The 8,244-nt window shown below is 32.4% G+C and overlaps 1 non-coding gene across 1 annotated transcript; it reads left to right on the top strand.

The window, feature by feature from the left end:
* Nucleotides 1-3,647: 3,647 nt before the first annotated feature.
* LOC113743846 (small nucleolar RNA R71) lies at nucleotides 3,648-3,754 on the top strand. Its single transcript, XR_003461219.1, has one exon. It is a non-coding gene; the product is annotated as a small nucleolar RNA R71 (small nucleolar RNA).
* Nucleotides 3,755-8,244: the final 4,490 nt, after the last annotated feature.

Genomic DNA, 8,244 nt, shown 5'->3' with positions numbered 1-8,244 from the left:
TTTTTGATGTACTAAAATGTTCTCCCATTTCAAGGCTATGACAATGCAATAAAATATCATGTATCTCTTCTTCTAGCACAAACCTTCTTATCATGCCATCGGGACAATGTTTGTAGAAAAATGGCTCCTCTCAAAGATAATGCTTGGCATCATGAAGGAATTTCTTCCTTTGGTGGTTGTTCAAATCCTTTGGAATGACTTCACTAACTACATAGTTAATCAAATCGGCATACCAAGGTGACTTTTGTACTACTAACAAAAATTTATCCGAAAACTTTTCCTTGATAGGAATTTGATCTTCATGTGGGACATATTCAAAACACGAAGGATGGTCTTCCACTAAATTCTCCTATCCTTTCTTGTTCTTGATCTCAAAGTCAAATTCCTGCAATAATAAAATTCAATGAATTACTTGAGGTATTGCATCTTTCTTACTCAATAAGCATTTAAGAGTTGCATGATCCATATAAATGATAATTTTAGATTCCACTAAATAAGACCTAATATTATCTAATGCAAATATAATCATCAAGAGTTCTTTTTTGTGATTACATAATTGAGTTGCAATTCATTAACTAATCTACTAATATTGCTAGTAGATAACATGCAATCTCTCTTTTCATTTTTGTCCAAAATATGCTCCTACTATGAAATCATTAACATCACACATCAACTCAAATGGCAAGCTCCAGTTTGGTAATGGTATAATTGGCATAGAAGTGAGTTCCTTCTTTAATCTATTAAATGCACACAAATATTTATCATTAAAATTAAAAGGAACATCTTTAGTAAGTAAATCACATGAAGGCTTAGCTAATTCGGAGAAATTCTCAATGAATCATTGATAGAAACCAGCATGTCTAAGAAAGTTTCAAATTCGTTTAATATTGCTGGGTGAATGCATCCTCTCAATCACCTCGATCTTTGTTTTATCCATCTCAATATCTATGGATAAAATTTTGTGTTCTAAGACAATTCTTTCTCGAACCATGAAATGATACTTTTCCTAATTAGAATGAGATTTGTCTTTTTACATTTCTACAAAATCAAATCCAAGTTATTTAGACAATGATCGAAAGTAGATCCAAAAATGGAAAAGTCATCTGTAAAAATTTTCATAATTTTCTCAATATAATCCAAGAAAATTGCCATCATGCAACATTGAAATATAGCGGGGGTATTGTAGATCCAAAAGGCATTTGCCTAAAAGCAACTGTGCCATAGGAAAATGTGAATGAGGTCTTTTTTCAATTCTCGAGAGCAATAACTATCTCGTTATATCTTAAAAAATCATCAAGAAAATAATAAAATTCATAACTAACTAGTCTCTCCAAAATTTGATCAAAAAAAGGTAATGAAAAGTGGTCCTTTCTTGTGTCAGCATTAAACTTCCTATAATCTACACGTACTCTCCATCCAATCACAGGTTTTGAGGGAATCAATTCATCATTTTTACCTCAAATTATAGTGATTTCACCCTTTTTAGGTACCATATATATAGGATTTATCCAAATACTATTAGAAATAAGAAAAATCATACCTGTGTCCAATCAGTTAAGAATTTCTAATCTTACCACCTCTTTTATATTTGGATTTAGCCGTCTTTGAGTCTTAATAATTGATTTGTAATTTTTTACAAAAAAATTTGATGCATGCAAATGGCGGAGCTAATACCCTTAATGTTAAAGATAATCCATCTTATAGCTCTCAAATGTTTTCTCAAGACTTTAAGAAGCATCTCAAGTTGCTCCACAACAAGGTTTACAATCACAATTACAAGTAATGTCGCACATTCTCTAAGAAATGCATAGTTGAGATGCTTTTGAAACGGCTTGAACTCCAACTTAGGAGTTTGTTGATCTGATGGTGGTGGAAGTCCCTTGCTCATCTCTAAACTTTCATATGAATTGCCTCTCTTGTAAGGTAATTGGGCATCCAAGTCCTTAGTCATCTCTTTCGTATCTTTCTCTTATATACCTATACCATTTAAACAAAGTTCAAGAGAATCATAGTCGAGGTTGACTCAGCTCATCTCTTTGGTTAGATTTTCAACTATGCCAATAGCATAAACATGATCGATACAAGGGGGGCACTTTTTCATGTGATTCAAGTCAAACTCCACTTCCTCTTCACCAATTTGGAACTTAGGTTTTGCTGAACGTCAATGATTGTACCTATACTTTCCAAAAAGGATCTATCAAGATAATAATATATGTTAACATCCCCTTCTATATCTAATTTAACAAAATCAATAGGGGTGATAAACTTTTGTACTTTAATGAGTATAGTTTCAAGAATGTCCATCAGATATCTAATAGATCGATCAACTAGTTGCAAAGATATATTAGTGCAATTCAACTCACTCAATTCTAATTGCCTAACAATTGTTAAAGGAATTAAAGAAACACTCACACCCAAATCACATAAAGCCTTTGAAAATTCAACCTTATTAATGGTGCAAGAAATGGAGAAATTTTTCGGATTCTTCAACTTAAGTGGCAATTTATTTTGAATAATAGCATGCACTTTTCCATTAATGCAATTGTTTCACAGTTCTCCAACTTTCGTTTTTGGTCATTATCTCCTTAATAAATTTTACAAAGGAGGGAATCTACAAAATAGCATCAACAAAGCGAATATAAATATGTAATTGTTTAAAAATCTTTACAAAATTTTAAAGCTCTTTGTTAGTCCTTGATTGCCTTAAACTCTCAGAAAATGGTACCTATGATGGAATAGAAATAGTCTCAGAAGATGAAGAGTCACTCACAATCTCTTTTCCTTTATCCCTATCCCCTGCACATCTTCTTATTACTTCCTCGCTTATCTCTTCTTCTTCCCTCTCACTTTATTTATCTCGCTCAATGATCGGAGGATCACTCAATTGCTTACCATTACATAGGGTGATAGCTTTAACACGCTCTCTTGGACTGATCTCAGTTGTACTAGGAAACTCTTATTGGTTCCTATTGTTTACAACATCGGCTATTTGCCGAAGTTGGACTTCGACATTCCTATGCAGGTTTGCAAGTTGGTCTATCCTCCCCTTAATTCTTCCAAATTTTTATGTAATGGCATTAGCTAGCTTATCAATCTTATCATTAGACACATTAGCTAGTCTCTCAATTGCCAATTCTCAAATCGATTTGGTCTTCATAGGTGGTTGAGAGTCCGGTGAATTTGTCAGGCTTTGTCGGTTATTTGGATTTTCCATCTAAAATTTGAATGATTTCTCTACCCCGAATTGAATGTGTTTGAGTAAGGGTTGTTTTGAGGTGACTGATCCTATTCACAATCAGCACATTCATTATTCTCATGACTGCCTGCACATATAATACAAGAAAAAAAATACTTACATTAGATAAGAGCTAGACCTAACTCCAACTTGCTTGTTAAGCAAATTAACAACATTATACATTTTCTCACTTAGCATATTAAGGGTGTCAAATTCCAACATACCTACATGTCTTCTAAGATTGTCTTGCTCATTCGCCTATTGATAGTTATTAACTACCATCTCCTTAATTAAATTTTGAGCTTCCTTGGGTGATTTACCCATTAAAGCTCCATTCGCTACAGCATTAACATTAGTTTTAGTCATATAAGTTAAGCCATTATAGAATGTTTGTACAATAAGCCAATTAAGGAGTCTATGGTATGGCCACCTTCTTAACAACTCTCTAAATCTTTTCCATACTTCATATAATGACTCACCTACATGTTGACTAAAACTGGTGATATCTATTCTAAGTTTAGCCGTCTTTCTAGGTGAAAAATATTTGTTCAAAAAAACACAAGATAAATCATCCTAAGTAATAAAAGTTTTAAGCGCATGAGATTGCAAACATACTTTAACTATATTCGAAAAAAGAGATAGCCTAAGTCTAATTGTATCCTCACTAACTCCATTAAGCTTAATAGTATCACAAATTTCCAAGAAGTATCCAAGTGAGCATTTGAATCTTCAATAGCATTATCTCCAAATTGAGATTGTTGTACCAGTTGTACAAGTGCAAGTTTAATCTCAGAGTTATTGACATTTACCATTAGTCTTCAAAATGCTAGTTTGAGCACCCTGAGCTCCTGATAGAGCAAAATCTCTAAGTGCTTGCCTATTTGCTTCCTTAGCCATTGTTTCAATTGGTTGCTGATTGATAGTTATTTCTCCTTTGCCTTGTGCCTCTACAGTTTCTTGTAGTGCTCACTTTTGTTGCTTCCTAAGAGTCCTGTCAATTTCCTGATCCAATGGAACTATTATGCGTAAAGCCCTATGGATGCACTACAACAAACCACAAGAAATTGACCACAAACAAGACAACACAGTAAGATAATTTTAAACTACTCTATCTACAAACTCAAAAGATAATCAAAATATAACACAATGCCTAGACTAATAAAGGTTGCTTAGCCTCAATATTGCCGTGATTCCCTATAATGGCACCAAAAAATTGACAAGATTCTAACCTACGTTCTAAATTTTAACCTAATTTCCTCATTCACTACAAGTATACAATTCATGGCTCATAGTATTAGGGAGTTAAGATCGATCCCATGAGAATCACTTTCAACTACAAAGGATTTTAGCTCATTCAATTGTCTAGACTAATCAAGAATTTTAACTAAATAAAATAACAATAATGCAAGGAAAATTAACAATTTGAAGAAATTCAACTAAACACAAATGTGCTAGGGCATAGAATCCACTAAATGTACCTAATTATGGATGAAATAGTCAATTATCACTAATGCACTTGTTTTGTTAAAGATGCATTTCATTCAAGTCATTGGAACTTGCTCTCGCTGATGAATCAAATTTAGTCAACATTATAGTTTCCTTACTTTTGTAATGAAATCACAAGTGAAAACTTAATCAAGCACAAAAAATGTCAAAATCATCCACCTAAGTTCATCATTGCTTTTGTGGGTCTACTCTTTAGGTTCCAACTATTGCATTTCCATCATTGTCAACTGCTTTCATAAATTAACGACTATCATGTCTTGCAAATGGTGATCAAGTATTCACAAGTATAAAAGTAAGAATAACCAAGTACAAGGGATAGTAACAATCAACTATATTCAACCATAATCAAAGCACAATAACTTCATCTATCCCTAGAACAAGGAAATTTAGTTAAGGTAGATTCAACAATAAAGCTAGTATCTTTAATGTAACTACACATTAATGCAACAATAAGGAGAATGAAGAGGAAGAAATGCTTATTCAAATGAAGAAACATGATCACCAAGTTTCAACATTTTCATTGCAATAAAAAATTCTGTGTTACACCAAGAGTTCTTCAAGTTTCTTCAAAGACATGAAAACTAAAGCTAAAACTAAAACTACAATAAGTTAGAGAGAAAAGTTGTTCTTCTTGTTCAAGAACTAAACTCTCTCCTCAATAATGTGTTATTTCTTGCCAAAGAGTCAAGTAAAGAAGCTCCTAGAACCCCAAATGGCCTATACGGATATTTCTTTATGTCACATCAAGGCTAGAAAAGAAACAAAAAGTCAAGCAAGTTGGCAAATTACACCCGCCAACAAATCCTTGGGAAGGGTTTATGTATGAATCGTGAGGGGTTTGTGAGAAACCCTCGGGGGATTCTCCTAAGGTTTGCCTTCCCCTATTTTGCTCCTTGAATTCGAACTCTTTGCCTATAACCCCTTGTAGTAACTGCTAGAAACTTTGAGAAACACTCAGTGTTTCTCTCCTTTTTTCTTTTATGACTTTCCATTCTTCATCCTTTCAAGTTCTTGAGTTGCACCACCTTTTTGCATCATCGTTGTGACTTCTTAGGTTTCTAATTCATTAATTTATTAGTCCACCATTTCATTCCCATTTGAGCTTGATCATTTTACCCTACAAAAACAAAGAGATTATACGAGTAAAATGTTGAAATCATAACTACAACTTCATTTTAGGATGCCAATTAAAAGCCAAATAGAGCAACTTATAACCTTTAACTCCATAAATTGACTCAAAAATGACATGAAACACCTTTAAAATAGTCACAAAATTAGCCCTTATCAGCAAGTGCACTGATCGTACACGAGTATAGATCATATATGAGTATTGGAAGTTTTTGAGCATCGATCCCACAAGTAAGATTGTCAATTATCAATGTGATTCAGACTCCTCTATAATTTAGACTATCACGATTAAAGTAAGTAAATTTATGCTAGAAAGATGCATAAAAAGTAGTAAAAGTAATAAGGAAAATATACCTAAGATTATGGGATTTCTATATGCTCTTTTCAATGAAAATTACTAGATAAATGAAGTTCATTATCTTGGCTAAGTCATGGCTAATTTCCTAATGTATGTGATACTTGCTTTTACTGACGTACTGACCATACCTATAACTATCCTTCACCTACATTTCATAATGAAGAAATTAGTTATCAACTCATTAGAGTCTAGTAAATTACCTGATTAAGGCCACAAAAGTGTTTCTCTACTTTTGTGAGAATAATCCCTAGGTATAACACTTTCTTAAACTAGTATTAAATCACAACTTTTAATGATAATATAACACCTTTAAATATTCACAATTACTGATCAGTTAATCATGATGCTAAATAACTTGCTCAGGATATAACTCAAATGGCCATGAAAACCTCACATAACAGTCATGGAAGGTTCATCCAACTCTAGGTGTAAAAAGTAGCAAAATATAAAAGACATGAAAACAAGATCCAAACCTGTTTTACAACTAAACATAAGAATCAATACAAGAAATGAAGTGATAGGCAAGATGTCACCCTTGTCAGATGAGCTCCAAACTTCTCCATCTTCAACTTCTACCTTATCTATGCCTAGCTTACACAAAGATTAGATAAAACTGTGCTTATCTATACTAACTAATGAACTAGGGAGTTCTAATGAAATACTACATTTTGGTGTAGTTTCTCTAGACTCCAAAATAATTGGCCTATTTATAGAAGATTTTTTCCCAAATAATCATGTTTCAAGTTGTGCAAATTGTATTTTGAGATTCCCAATAGTTGATTCTCCAAAATGCAAGATGCTTCTTGCATTTTCCAACCAAAATCTATTCAAAAAATTGATATAAAAAGTAGTAGGAAACAGTTGCAAGTTGAAGTGCAATTGGTTCTAGTTATAATATAGCCAAAACAAAAATACACGGGTGACAAAAGTGAGTAGAGGCCCCTTTTTGCTTGCATTTTATTCTTTCCTATAGGTTTGCACTTTTATGATTAATCCTGAAATTGCTCTATTTTTCCACTAATTTAAGTTGCAAATTTCTTGATAATGGAAGTCAAACTAGCACTTGTACAAAACATAAAAGTTGTTGAGCTAGTTTTTCAATGCAAGAGTCATGTTAATAGGAGCTCTGTAGACTGAGAAATGATATAAATACCCCTAACTGGTCGAAATGCAACTTCAGATCTTGGTAGCCAAAATGCACCTCAGTATTTCAGCTTTTTGATCCTTGCAATGTGTGAATTGGATTTCGATGTCTTTATAATAATTGTAGCCCTTGGTCTAACTCCAAAATGCTCTAAGAATAATCTCAATTGAATACTTATAGTTCAACTTATAGCTGAAATACTAGAACTTGTTAGGGTTGTCAATGCTTTTCTTCATTTGAACTTGATTGCATTTCATACTTTAATCATATTGTATTTCATGTCACTTGAAATCACTTGAAATCATTAAGAATAATCCAAATTTTCTCATTTCACTCCATTTGATGATTTAGTCATTAAAACGTACAAAAACATGAAGTTTAAACCACATTAATTTATAGAAATGAAATTTTGCTAACTTAACCACAAAGTACAAAATTAACTAGAAACCTAGTTAATTAGCTCCTAAAATAACTTAAACACATTAAAAATTCAGGCAATAAAACATGCTAAAATTATGCAAAATATTATCAAATTTCATTATACTTGAATCATTGCTTTTTCTCAAGTGATAGGAAATACAAACCAACACTGATTCAAACATTTGAAATAAACATGTGTGCACCCTTGGAATTTAATTCCTCAAAGCTAACTAGATAACCATTATACATTCATTCATTTTACCTCAAATACTCATAATATCAAGCAAAGAGAGAGAGAATTATACCATATTTTCAACAAGTTCAACTCAATTCCTTATCCTATCCCATTTTCACAAGCAAATAAATCATATAGTCAAGATTTAACTTCCTCAACCTATGATCTTCTTTTGCACGAATAAAAAAGAGGGATTTATTTTTATATAACAAATACTT

This window comes from Coffea arabica, chromosome 1c (genome assembly GCF_036785885.1).
Source record: "Coffea arabica cultivar ET-39 chromosome 1c, Coffea Arabica ET-39 HiFi, whole genome shotgun sequence".
Taxonomy (NCBI): domain Eukaryota; kingdom Viridiplantae; phylum Streptophyta; class Magnoliopsida; order Gentianales; family Rubiaceae; genus Coffea; species Coffea arabica.
Note: the sequence above shows the minus strand (reverse complement) of the source record. Positions and strands in the feature narration are given on the sequence as shown.